The sequence below is a fragment of the Ictalurus furcatus genome, chromosome 9 (genome assembly GCF_023375685.1).
Source record: "Ictalurus furcatus strain D&B chromosome 9, Billie_1.0, whole genome shotgun sequence".
NCBI classification, from domain to species: Eukaryota; Metazoa; Chordata; class Actinopteri; order Siluriformes; family Ictaluridae; genus Ictalurus; species Ictalurus furcatus.
Window position 1 is genome coordinate 16466910 of NC_071263.1, and position 14473 is coordinate 16481382.

Here is a 14473-nt window from a genome sequence, read left to right on the forward strand (position 1 = left end):
GATTCACAAGCTTCACATGACCCACAATATTGCTCAATTGCCCCCCTCATTCCTGGCCAAAAACACCAACTCTGAACTCTTTTGAGTGTGCACTCAGCACTATAATGTCCGGCACAAGGATCACCATGTATATAATACAAAGTTTCTTGAGTGAGAGCTTCAGGAATGCCTACTTGGTAAATTTCAGGTTGACCTGATGCCAGGAGAGCAGTATGACAAAGCACGTCACCACTTAACACCATGCGAGGACACTAACATGCCTCAGATTAGGTCGCTTTTGGTTTTGAATCCAACTATACACCTGTGAGAGATGAGGATCTGTTTTCTGGAACAATGAAATGTCCTTTCCCTCACTACCCAGAGAAAGCTGCAATAAGTTTACACTAGACTCGGTGTTTGTGTCATAATTATCAGTCTGAGTCAAGCAAATTTGAGACTGCAAACTAATCTGTGTGACTGACTCCAGATGAAACACCTGTCTGAGAGATAGCAGGTAAATCTTCTGAATAGCCACCGCCTTTGTTAGGGGTTCCTGTGGTTTAGATGAAACTACAGGAACTCTAGACATAGTGTCCGCATTAGTGTGTTTCTGTCCTTCCTTGTGTACAATCACCCATTTGTACGAGTCTAGTTCCATAGCCCACTGACCTCTACACCCTGTGGCATCAATGTCAAAATTCAGTTTACTGAGACCAACAAGAGGTTTGTGGTCTGTGACAACTGTAAAAGGGCAGTTGCTCAAGCAATGACGAAAATGCCTAAATGACCAAATTATTGCCCATAATTCTTTGTCATATGTAGACCATTTTCTTTCAGTAGGAGATAGTACATGGCTAGCATATGCAATAACACGTTCTTTGCCATTTTGAATTTGAGACAAAACAGCCCCAATTGCCCTGTTTGATGCATCTGTACTCAGTGTAGCCTGAGGTAACCTAGGTAAGTCAAGAGCCAAACCCTCCTTTGAAAGAATGTAAGCCATGTACCTTACAGACGCTTGGCAAAACTGACATTTTTTAGGGTTGAGCTTGAGACCTGCTTCTCTGAACCTGGTCAAAATCTCTGTGAGATTCTTCATATGATCCTCAAAATCTTTTCCCATGCAAATGATGTCATCTAGATAAATGACACACTTTGTCCAATGCAGTCTTCTGAGGACAAGTTCCATCAACATTTGAAATGTGGGTGGACTATTCTTCAGACTCATAGGCATTAGGGATGTCACAAGAACCGATACTTCGGTACCAAGTCGGTACCAACATTGTTAAAACATGACAGTACTTGTTTTTCTCCAGCAGCGTATGTACCGTTCCATTGGTAATGAAGGTACTGAGGTTGCAATTCTTCTGGAACTGAAGGGGGCAGCAAATAAGTGTTTTAGTCGGTCCACAAGTGGTGAAGAAGAAGAAGAATGCCTGCAAGCACACGGGAAAAATTACAGAAAACGGCGACAATTTTTGCTCCGCCCCGACTCGTTGAGAGGCAGAGAGAGGAAAGCTTGTTGAGAGGAAAGGCAGCATTGGTTGCCGGTGTGTAACCAATGCTATCCTTCATTTCAAACAAAGCAAGGAAACACCTAAAATTTGGCGAAGCACCTGAAAGATGGGTCCTATATTATGTTTGTTTGAGGCAGCTGGCATTGTGGCCGTGAAACCAGCTAACGTTATGCTCCATGTAATGTTTGCGATAGCCAGTTATTTGGTAACGACACTAACGCATTACAGTGTTATAAACTACCTCCTAATGGGCCTCCTAAAAAAATTTTTATACCACACCATGGTATCAACTTTGGTATCATGTATTGTGTACTTTTGGTGGTATCTGTACCAAGTACTAGATTTTTGGTATCGTGACATCCCTATTAGGCATAACCTTAAATTGAAATAGACTATCACCTGTGGTAAAGGCAGTTTTCTGTCTGTCATTTGCATCCAACTCTACCTGCCGATAACCAGAAGACATGTCCATGGTAGAAAAATACTGAGACCCTGATAAAGCATCCAGACTATCATCCACCCTAGGTAATGGGTGTGCATCAGTGATAATTACTGAATTTAATCTACGATAGTCGACACAAAATCTGTGAGTGTTCTCTTTCTTCTTTACCATAACTACTGGACTCGCTCATGGGCAATCACTATTTTCAACCACATCTTGTGATTTGAGTTTTTCCACCTGTCTGTGAATTTCTGCCTTGAGAGCAGGAGATGTCCGGTACGCTCGCTGAGAAATGGGAGTGTCATCTTTGGTCCTGATTTTGTGAGTGACCTTGCTTGTCCTACCATAGTCATGCGCATGCTGACTGAAAACTTCAGAAAAGGAAGTTAACAACTGTTTCAAACTCTGTTTTTGTACCATGGACAATTCAGTACCAGAGAGATCTGGCAGGACAGACGATTTCGGTATCGACATTGCGTTAAACCCACAAGCATATTAACATTATTCACACCTTTGTCAATAACTGAACAATCATCCTGTTCATGCTCAGAGATAGAATGAAAAGTACCAATCTGAGTTCCACTGTGTAGAGAAATGTCATCAGATGAAGTATTGACAACTTTGAGATAAATTGAACCCTTATCAGGTTTGGTAAAAGTTCATGCAAATCCTACTGCGAAGTCCTCACGATAATGAGGCTCGAACAATAAAACACTAATAAAATTCAGATCAAGAGTTGGTGTACCAATAACAAACCCTTACATGTTTGCCAGAATCGAGGCACATCCAGAGGATCAGACTATCAGGAAATTTTCAAATGCCTGTGAAGCAAAATTCCCTGAGGATCTAACATCAAAAAGCCACACAAACAAGTGGCAACTTTATGTCAGATCATGAGCTTAAAAAAATGAAATGGACCAGGTGGCAAAATTTATGGGGAATGATATCCACGTCCACAGTGAGTACTCTAGACTTTCTGAAAATACCCTTCAGCTGGCAAAAATTAGCAAATTGCTAATGACAAAGGAAAGCCTCTTGATGAAATAGACTTGAACCTGGATGGTGAGTATAAGTACAACAACAGGTAACAGGTTCACTGGAAAGAGGGATTTCAACTCCAGTCCTGGAAGTCCACTTTATTGCAAGTTAAGCATTTTCCATACTTGCAGCACATGTAAGTATGTTGATTATTTTTGATAATGAGCCCATAAGCTGGAACTGATATGTTAGGAGTAGCAAAAACTTGAAAGTCTACAGGATGGTTGGCTTCAAGGACTGCAGTTAAAAAAAAACAAACAACAACCCTGGTAATAAGCACTCACTGGAAATGGGCACATTGTTAAATAGTAAAATCCCACAGCAGTTTAATGATAAAGATTTGTCCCGTTTTTCTTTACAGTTTTATAGCTATGTTTTATAGATATTTCTCTTCTCCAAGGATAGCAGATTTGCCCCAGAATCTCAGGAATTTAACGATATTGAAGAGAATGGTATGTTTTAACCATAATCAAACATGATCTCCAAACTTTATGTTAAATCATCAAATGTAAATGGCGCACTTATATAGCGCTTTTATCCAAAGTACTTTACACTGTGTCTCATTCACCCATTCACACACACACCAATGGTAGCACAGCTGCCATGCAAGGCGCTAACTTGCCATCAAGAGCAACTTGGGGTTCAGCGTCTTGCCCAAGGACACTTCGGCATGTGGAGTCATGTGGGCCGGGAATCGAACCGCCAACCCTACAATTAGTGGAAAACCCACTCTACCACCTGAGCCACAGCCACCCCATGTATGATGACTGAGATCAGTGCAGTTATTGTTTCTTATGCTGTCTTCCAATATTTAGACGTCAGCTGTATGGCTGAGCCCAGTTATGCTGTACCTCTTGGTAGTGGAAATGATGCAGATGTTGACAGTGGTATGTTATGAACTGTTGTTGCAGCATATAGTTTTAAACCTCTTATTTAACAGAGTCCTGTAAAATGATTGTGTACATTTGCAAATGATGAAATGTCTTTGTATTCCAGAGGTGCAGTTAGGGTCAAGTGTGCCAAAAAAGCGAGGACGCTACCACCACTGTACTTCCCCTGTTCCAGATTGTGAGTTAGATAACGGTATGTTGTAAAATAATTGTCTGTTTATTATTTATTAAAAGGGCCTGGAATCGTTTCTTATACACAATCAGTTTATAATATACACTCACTGTCTACTTAAGTAGGAACACCTGTTCACCTGCTCATTTATGCAGTTATATAATGAGCCAATCATGTGGCAGCAGCAGCACAGTGTATAAAATTATGCAGATACAGGTCAAGAGCTTCAGTTAAGGTTCACATCAAACATCAGAATGGGGAAAAAGTGTCATCTCTGTGACTTTAACCGTGGCATGGTTGTTGGTGCTGGTCTGGTTTGAGGTTTTCAGAAACTGCTGATCTCCTGGGATTTTCACACACAGCAGTCTCTAGAGTTTACACAGAATGGTGCGAAAGGCAAAAAACATCCTGTGAGCGGAGGGCCTACAGGCTGAAACATCATGATGAGAGAGATCAGAGGAGAGTGAGCAGACTGGTCTGAGCTGACAGGAAATCTGTAGTAACTCAAATAATCACTCTTTACAACTGTGGTGAGCAGAAAAGCATCTCATAATGCACAACACATCAAACCTTGAGGTGGCTGGGCTACAACAGCTGTAGACTACATCAGGTTCCACACCACTCAGACAAGAACAGGAATCTGAGGCTATCAGGGGCACAGACGCACCCAAACTGGACAGTTGAAGATAGGAAAAAGATCAGCTTTTTTTCTCTAATCTTCAATTGCCCAGTTTGGGTCAGTCGGTGTCCATGATAGCCTCAGATTCCTGTTCTTGTCTGACTGGTGTGGAACCTGATGTTGTCTACGGCTGTTGTAGCCCAGCCACCTCAAGGTTTCAGGTTTTGTTCAAGCTGAGATGCTTTTCTGCTCATTTTCCTCTGACCTCAATCATCAACATGGGTTTTCCACCCACAGAACTGTCACTTACACAATTTTTTTTATCACACCATTCCATTTAAACTCTAGATTCTGAAATACTCAAATCAGACCCCCTGTACCAACAACCATGCTATGGTTAAAGTCACAGAGATTATACTTTTTCCACCATTCTGATATTTGATGTGAAGCACTTGACCTGTATCTGCATGATTTTATACACTGTGCTGCTGCCATATGATTAGCATAAATGTGCACTTTATGTTCCTATTAAAGACATTTTTTGTGATTCTAATTCAGCAAACTGCTATTTTTAACTAGCTTATAATTCAATATTTTATAGATGACAGAAAAGGACAGAAGAACAGAAAAGAATACATCCTCCCCAGAATCCACCTTTAAAGGTTTGTTTTAATGCTCTCAAACTCTGTGCACTAATGCTCTGTGGGTCCTTAAAAAAATTCCTCTGAAATTTTTTGCTCATTTAAGACCTTAATAGGTCTGAATTTGAATATAGCTCACTCTGGAATTATATTTGAATTTATAATTGAATTTACATCTTAAATGTGTTCAGATTGGGTAAGTCATCTTTTTTAGCCAGAACTGATCTGTGGTAAAATTTGTGTTATTGCACATATTCTGTAGCTAGAGCTGTGTAGTCTATGCCTTGGTATCACATTAGCCAGGAGCTACCAGGGAAACCATGTCAATAAAAAAAAAAAAAAAAAGAGAGATTATATATATATATATATATATATATATATATATATATATATATATATATATATATATATATATTGCATACTAATCTTTTTTATGCCATAAAATTCCAGTCGCCACACATTAACTACATACCATTCCATAAAAGATGGGATTTTTTCTAAAATGCAATAAAACCAAAAATCTGTGATTTGTCAAGTCTCTTGAAACTTTAACTGACAACAGGACAAAGAAAAGAAATATTCTATAAACTTTTCAGGGAGCTGGGGCTGGTTGGATAAAATATATGATAGAAATAAAACACAAGGGCACCAAATGTGGAGAATGAGAATTTATTTAGAATAACTGGAACACCAGACTCAGCTTGTGGGATGTCACTCAAGAGAGAGGGATCAGCAGTAAGATGTGCTAGTTGATAGCGAGTGTTCAGGTCTAGGCCGAAGTCGTGCAGCTGTAAGGGGGAAAAAAAGAACAAAGTTATACTATACTCTTTTCCTCATAAAAAGAAGGCCCGTCTAAGTCAGACATTACATAGCCTCGACAGAAAAGGGAAGCACACACACCGACATGGAACACATAGAATAAACTACAGTGAATAACAAAACAAATAGCCAACATTCATTTACAGTTTAAGAATCATACTAAACATATACTATTGACAAAAAGAAATACAATCACTTACCCATGATGGGGAAGAAAAGTACAGAGACAGCTATTCTCCTTGCAGCCAAGTTATATTGTTTTTAGTGCTGTTACGATTGCGATGTGGTGGTGCCATTTTATATATTTTGGACTGTTGTTTTTATTTCTGTGTTCCACCTGGAATAACCTGCAGTGTGCAACGCGGAATCAATGCCTTGGTTCAGCTGCGTGTGTGGATTGTACGACTTTGTGCTCGTAGTACGCTACGGAGTTTCAACGCCTTGGCCTTGTGAGTGTGCACTCAATGACCATGGCCCTAAGGTACACTACACGCCAGCTTTTGAATTTAAAACTAAGCTCTTATTGCCTAGCAAAAGACTTCTACAGAATCTGTCGAGACTCTGGATTGCTACGTCCTAAACGATATATCCATCTGAGTTTGAGGCGCAGTTTTGCTATCTCATCCTTTCCTGACATCTTTGTCCCTACCTGTCGACGTAAGACCAACAAACTGCTCCATACTGGTGTTGATCACAGTAATTTAATATTGGTGGAGATTAAACCACTGTCGTTTCCGCTTCAGATCCAGGCTTATGCCGCATTATTCAACGCGCAGTCCGTGAATACAAGGCGCTGCTTTTATCTGATTTTCTTATAGATAGAAAGCTGGACTTCTTGTTTTTAACTGAAACCTGGCATAAAGAAAATGATGGACTCCTGTTTAACAGATCACTCCAGCAGGCTTTGGAGTATTAGATATCCCGAGGTTATCTGGCAGAGGCGGAGGAATTACTGTGGTTTACAACCTGAAGTTCAACATAAGCTCTGTGTCCGTTCCCCAGTTTTCATCATTTGAATGCCTGGTCTTGAGTATTTCTGGTCCTATATCCACCTTCATCGCTACAGTCTATAAACCACCTAAGGCTAAGACACATGCAGCTTTTATGTCAGAGTTTGCTGACTTCCTGTCAATGTTGAGAATGAAGTTTGACAGAATTCTAATTGTGGGAGATTTTAACATTCATGTGGACCAGAGTGACTCTGTGGCGGCTAAGGAATTTCAGTCGCTAATTGATTATTTTAGCTTCACACAATTTGTAACTGACCCGACTCATAACAAGGGCCATAAGCTGGATCTCGTGATTGCAAAAGGCTCGTTTGTATCGCAGTTTTCATCTGTTGACATTGGACTGTCTGATCATTCAGCTGTCTTTTTTAATCTGGAACTATATCATCCAAGTGAGCCTACCATCCAAACAGTAACCTTCCGGAAGTGGAAGTCTATTGATCAAACAGCTTTCTCCAATTCTGTTGTTTCCACCTTAAGCGATCTGCATCCCTCATCTCTGGAGGAGAAAGTTCTGCAGTTAAATTTTGCTCTTGCTGCTAATCTTGACTCTTTTGCTCCTCTAAGGTCACATTCGCCCGCTCTGCTCCCTGGTAGAATGACAGTCTGCGCTCTAGAAAGGCTGCTTGTCGGAAAATGGACCGCAAATGGCGCCTTACTGGACTGAATGTCTGCTATCAAGCGTGGAAGGATCTTCTGGGTGATTATCGAGCACTAATGGAGACTGAAAGATCCTCTTACTTCTGTCAGGCTATTGTAAACAATCAAAATAATCCCAGACACTTGTTCCAAACCATAAACAGATTGCTTCACATTAATGCTGTTACCACTTTGCCGGTTCCTCAGCAGCTATGTGATTCTTTTCTTCAGTTTTTTAATTCTAAGATTGATAATGTCGCAAACAAATTCCTGTCACACCTGACTCTTCCACTTCACTCCTTCATCCATCTGGGTTCCCTGGTGTTTCTTTCACTCATTTCTCACTGCTTGATTCCGAGGCTCTCACAAGGGAGGTATCCAGCACGAAATCAACCACTTGCTTGCTGGATCCAATTCCCACAAACCTATTTAAATCGTGCTTTGATGTTTGGTGCCCTACTATCCTCAGCATTATAAATGAATCACTGGAGACTGGGGTTGTTCCAGCAGTACTAAAGACTGCTGCTGTTATACCTGTACCAAACAAAGAAAATGTTTCCGTGGATGATTTTAACAATTTGTCCCATTTCAAATCTTCCGTTTTTGGCAAAAATACTTGAGCATGTTGTTGCCTCTCAACTATGTAAGCATCTTACAATTAATAACCTCTTTGAACCCCTTCAGTCAGGTTTTCGTAAACTTCACAGCACTGAAACACCATTGGTCAAAGTTACCAATGACTTGTTGATGGACTCTGATTCTGGCACTACATCCATTCTTATTCTTCTTGATCTTAGAGCTGCTTTCGATACTGTGGATCATGGTCTTTTACTTACCTGCCTTGGAAGTGTTTTTGTGTGTCTGGGACAGTTTTAAACTGGTTTAAATCCTATTTTACTGACCGTTCCCAGTTTATTTCTATAGGTGGCTACAAGTCTGACACTAGCTCTGTGCTCACTGGTGTTCCTCAGGGTTCAGTTTTAGGCCATTTACTCTTCAATATTTATTTATCTCCACTTGGGCATCTGCTGCGATCGCTCGGCCTCCATTATCACTTATGTTGACGATACCCAAATCTATATTCACTCAAAATCTGGTGAAAACCTCAATGTTTGTTTGTTTTCTTTCTGACTGTATTTCTGAGATATAAACATGGATGAACAATAACTTTGTGCCTGAACAGCGGGAAAACCGAAGTTATGCTTATTGGTGCCTGTCGTCAAATTCGCAAAGCTGCTCCACTGTCTGTTTGTTGATGGCTCTGTTCTAGAGACCCAAAGTGAAATGAGGAACCTTGGAGTAATTTTTGATACCAGCCTCACATTTGATTTTTTTGTTCAGAGCACTGTGAAGGCATCCTTTTTTCACGTCAGAAATATAGCTAGACTGCACCCAATGTTAAACTTCTCTGTGGCTGAAAAGCTGCTTAACTCATTTGTTGTCACTCGGCTGGATTACTGCAACGCCGTTTTAGCTGGAGTTTCTAAATCCACAATTAACAAGTTGCAATATGTTCAAAACTCTGCCGCCAGGATCCTGACTGGAACCAGGAAATGTGAACATATTACTCCAGTTTTGGAGTCCTTAAACTGGTTCCCGGTCAGGTTCCGTGTCGATTTTAAGATCATGATGTTGACATACAAGGCACTACATGGCTTGGCTCCGCATTACTTATCTGGTTTATTAATCCCTTACACCCCAAAACGCAGATCTCGTGGTGGACAATAAATTGGACCCTTTCTTTTCTCACTCATGGTTCTTTGTGTTTTTCTTCAAACACCGACTTCTCAACACTAATATCGCCTCAAACTAAATCCAAACTACCTGCCGACAGATTATACTGGATATCTCTGTTCCTTCACTGTGTGACATTACCAAGTGGAGGGATACATCTATCCAAATTTAGTAAATCCAACTACAGCATCCTGGGGGAGAACCAGGGAAATACTCCCAAATTAAGCTACACAGAAGTTTTACCAATCGGGGCAAGAAACACAAGTGTGAGACATGAGTATGAATATAAGAGTTATATTTTATTATAACACTACAGCTTCATTAAATCTTAACATACAAATATAAAAATCGCTCTCCCATGAAGAACAATAAGGATTTTAAAAATAAGCACTTCTCCAGGCCTAGGCTTGTGGGAATAAGACGGGCCAGCTACAGCTCGGGAGGTCATCCAAACCAATCTCAAGTCACACTAAAAATCAAACACTACCCGCACCATAAGGAAGTTGTGTTGGCGTACTGCACATGCTGTGAAGCACACCACCAAATAAATGTAGCTAGCCTCCCCTGTCCCACACCAAGACTCACTGGCTCCTGGAGAGAAAGAAAACACCCATTAACCCAAAATTACACAAAGAAAAACAATTACAGACACCGTAGTGTGGTGACTATAACACCCAGACCCACTGACACTACCACATGAAAGAGGCAGTTAACCATACAATAGCACAACAAAATACTAGACAAAGAAAAGACAACACAAACAGAGAAAAACCAAAATAAAAAAAAGTCTTTAAAACACAGTAAAAATACAGACTTCAATATATCCCCCCCCTTTTTTTAAAATTTTTTTTTTTTTATTAATAATTACATCTCACATCTTTACATTACATTAGGAATTGATTGTGTGTGTGTGGTTGTCTGAGAGTGAGAATTTATTTTTCACACCAAATTGTTGAGGCCCCCGGGCGCTCCCTAGCGGCGCCCACTTTGAAAACCACTGTGCTAAGCAACACAACAAAAGCAAAGCCCGCAAGTGAACCAGCCTAGCAAAATGCCCATAAGTAAAGCAGTTAAGCAAAACCATACAGCGAAGCAAGACAATAAATAAAGCAAAACAATAGAGAAAACGACGGTAAAGCAAACAAATCAAGAGAACGATCAAGGAAAACAGCAGCGGCGTCACATGTAGCGTCTTTGGCTAGGGATTTAACTTCGAGAAGATTTAAATGCTCAACTCCCCACTCTCACCTTAACACAAAGATCGGAGTGTCAAAATAAATCTACCAAATCCCACTCTGAAAAAGAGGTGTATTTACGATTGGGTTGAACAAACAGCAGACGCAAAGTTGTATGATTACTCACAGGTACCGCGGATCAATATACATATATCATTCAGCCACCGGCTAATGTTGCGATCACTGCACGCGCCACAAAGCGCAAACAGACCAGCACCGCTTTAAGAATATGAATAAACAATTTAGCCTTGAGATGTTCACCTCATTACACCGTGAGCAAAGCCTCAACGTACCTGTACGGAAATGGGAACCGGAAATGCCAGGAAGCGACGTACTGCGAATCACCAAGACACATATGCGCCTCCTAAAATAAGGGGCCTTAAATAATAGGGTAGCTCTCACCTTATTGGTCTGCCAAAGCCATATAGCAGAGCCAATAGGATAGTTAAATAACTTATCCTCAACTGGTTAAAAAGGCTGAAATGTGTAGCTTTAAATGTGACATATCATCAACAGATTAAAATATATATTTTTGAAAGACTCATAGTAAATAGTAAAAATAGCATTAAAATATTTTAAAAAGTAGTATTGATTTACCTGTAAATTACTAATATACAGTAATTTACAGGCAAATATTTAAAAGCTGTGTATTTTATATAATCACAGAAAAGCCATACTCTTCCTCCTTTTGCCATAAACCAACTTTCTCTCCAAAATTGAAACTATGCAATAAACCCTCTGTAGAGTAAATCTTACATTAATTAATACTGTTGATATGCTTTCATAGCCACACATAAAATGGTGTGTAAAATTAAACTAGTCACTAATGATTGGCTAAAACATACAGTGCTTTAAACCTGAAGGTCTAAACCCCGCCCCCACTTCCTCAAGAGTAATTTTCCCTCTCAAATTTGAACTGGCCAATCAAAAAAATTCCTGCACTGAGAAAAATGTAAAGGATCAGGAGAGTGCAGAGGCTCAGAAACTCACACACACACACACACACACACACACACACACACACACATACACAGACACACACAGACACACACAAATATTAACCATTAATGTGAGGACCAAAAAAAGTTTTTATTAAAAATGATGATTATGATGATAATTAAGGTCAGTGGAATCGATTTTAAGTGATAATTTTGTGAGGACCGGGGCAAAGGTCCTCACAAGAAAGGTGGGATGTCAATATCTGGTCCTCACAAAGGGGGAAATACACACACACACACACACACACACACACACACACACACACACACACACAGAGAGAGACACACAAAGCTATACATATAAAGTACTCATACTCAGTTTAAACAAAACCATTTTATTATGGTGGAACAGGGATTTAAAATAAAATAGTACACACAAAAATAAAAGTAGTTCGAAATCACATTTTCATGAGGACAACTGGTTCTCAATTCCAGTCTTATGTATCACAGAACTGTACAGTTCAGTCTGTACATCTACTGGCCTGCTGAGCTTAGTCCCAACACTTTACTCTGCCTTGGTGCAATTAGTAACGGTCTTTGGCGTCATCTGCATATTAAAATAAGTGTGTTAGTTTAAGATTGGTACTAAAGTATTTTTATTCCAGTTACCTTAACAAACTCATAGTAGTCACCCAGGTCTAGAATTGTGAATTATTTATCTAATTATCTGGCCATCATCCCTTACGTCCTTAGGAATTGTTTCCCCTTTCAAGTGACCAACTTCCCTGCCAAATTCATGAAAAGTAAAACCTCTCTGATCAGCACATTTGGGACATTTTATTACCACAATGCTTCACTGTAGGGATGGTATTGGACAGGTGATGACTGGTGCCTGGTTTCCTCCAGACATGACGCTTGCCATTCAGGCCAAAGAGTTCAATCTTTGTTTCATCAGACCAGAGAATTTTGTTTGTCATGGTCTGAGAGTCCTTCAGGTGCCTTTTGGCAAACTCCAGGCAGCCTGTGGCGTCCGTCTGGGCACTCTACCATACAGGCCTGATTGGTGGAGTGCTGCAGAGATGATTGTTCTTCTGGAAGATTCTCCTCTTTCCACAGAGACACGCTGGTGCTCTGTCAGAGTGACCATCGGGTTTTTGATCACCTCCCTGACTAAGGCCCTTCTCCCCGATCGCTTAGTTTGGTCGGGCGGCCAGCTCTAGGAAGAGTTCTGGTGGTTCCAAACTTCTTCCATTTACGGATGATGGAGGCCACTGTGCTCATTGGGAAATTCAATGCTGCAGAAATGTTTCTGTACCCTTCCCCAGATCTGTGCCTCCATACAATCCTGAGGTCTACAGACAATTCCTTGGACTTCATGGCTTGGTTTGTGCTCTGACATGCATTGTTAACTGTGGGACCTTATATAGACAGGTGTGTGCTTTTCCAAATCATGTCCAATCAATTGAATTTACCACAGGTGGACTCCAATCAAGTTGTAGAAACATCTCAAGGTTGATCAGTGGAAACAGGATGCACCTGAACTCAGTTTTGAGTTTCATGGCAAAGGCTGTGAATACTTATGTAAATGTGCTTTTTTTGTTTTTTATTTTTAATAAATTTTCAAATATTTCAAACAAACTTCTTTCATGTTGTCATTATGGGGTATTGTTTGTAAAATTTTGAGGAAAATAATGAATTTAATCCATTTTGGAATAAGGCTGTAACATAACAAAATGTGGAAAAAGTGAAGCACTGTGAAAACTTTCCGGATGCACTGTATGTAAATTTTCTCTTTGATCCAGTCTTTGTTGTTGGGTTGATACGTCTGTGTGTCAGCTCGGTACCTAAGAGATGAAAGGCAGAAACAAAGTGATCGTGAGCAATCTATTTTGCAGTGACATTTCTGCACAACAAATTACTTTTCTTTGTATGCAGGGTATGCAATAGTGTTCCCAAAAGAGTAGTTTTCCTAAAGAATGATGGCGTTTGCATAGTTTGAAAATCCAAGGTGAGTAACTGTCCATGCGTGGCTGAAGATTGGGAATAAAATCAATTCTGGTCTAGAGGACTAAAATCTGATCTAGAGGATTCACTCAATCCATCCCAAAGCCAAGGCAATGTAAAGAGAGACATGATGTTGTAACACTGTCCTAAAACCATGTTGACCAGACAGCAGACAAAAACAGCTAAACTGATCTCCTAGCTGCCTTTAATGTCACAATTATGTAACTAAAAATACAGTAAAAATACAAAAGGCTTGTTTTAATAATGCAATTTATATAACACTATATTGTCCCATTTGCACTGTGAACACTGTGGATGTAACTGTGGATTTCTATGTATCATAGAAATCATTACTAATTAGGGTTTTAATTCACTTTGTTTGATATAAATTTGGATTAGATCTGAGGAGTAATTTAGCTTTAAATAAGACTAATCACCACCGCCAGGTTAGTGCCAGTGACAGAAACGGTAACAAGATCTAAAATTGTAAGTATGCAATATTTGGTAAATAAAAAAATTGTAAAGCAGATAGTTTAACCTTTCTTTTCCCTATAAAACTCTTACATCCAGCTTCAAGAACAGCCAAGATTATTGACATTGATCCATAGAACTGTACAATACAGAATGCTCTAATAATAAGCTAAAAAAGTTTATATGCCTTATGCAACCCCAATTCCGAAACAGTTGGGACAGTATGGAAAATGCTAATAAGAACAAAGAGGAGTGATTTGTAAATGTACTTTGACGTGTATTTAAATAAAAAAAACAAGATATTTGATGTTTGACCTAATGAATTGAA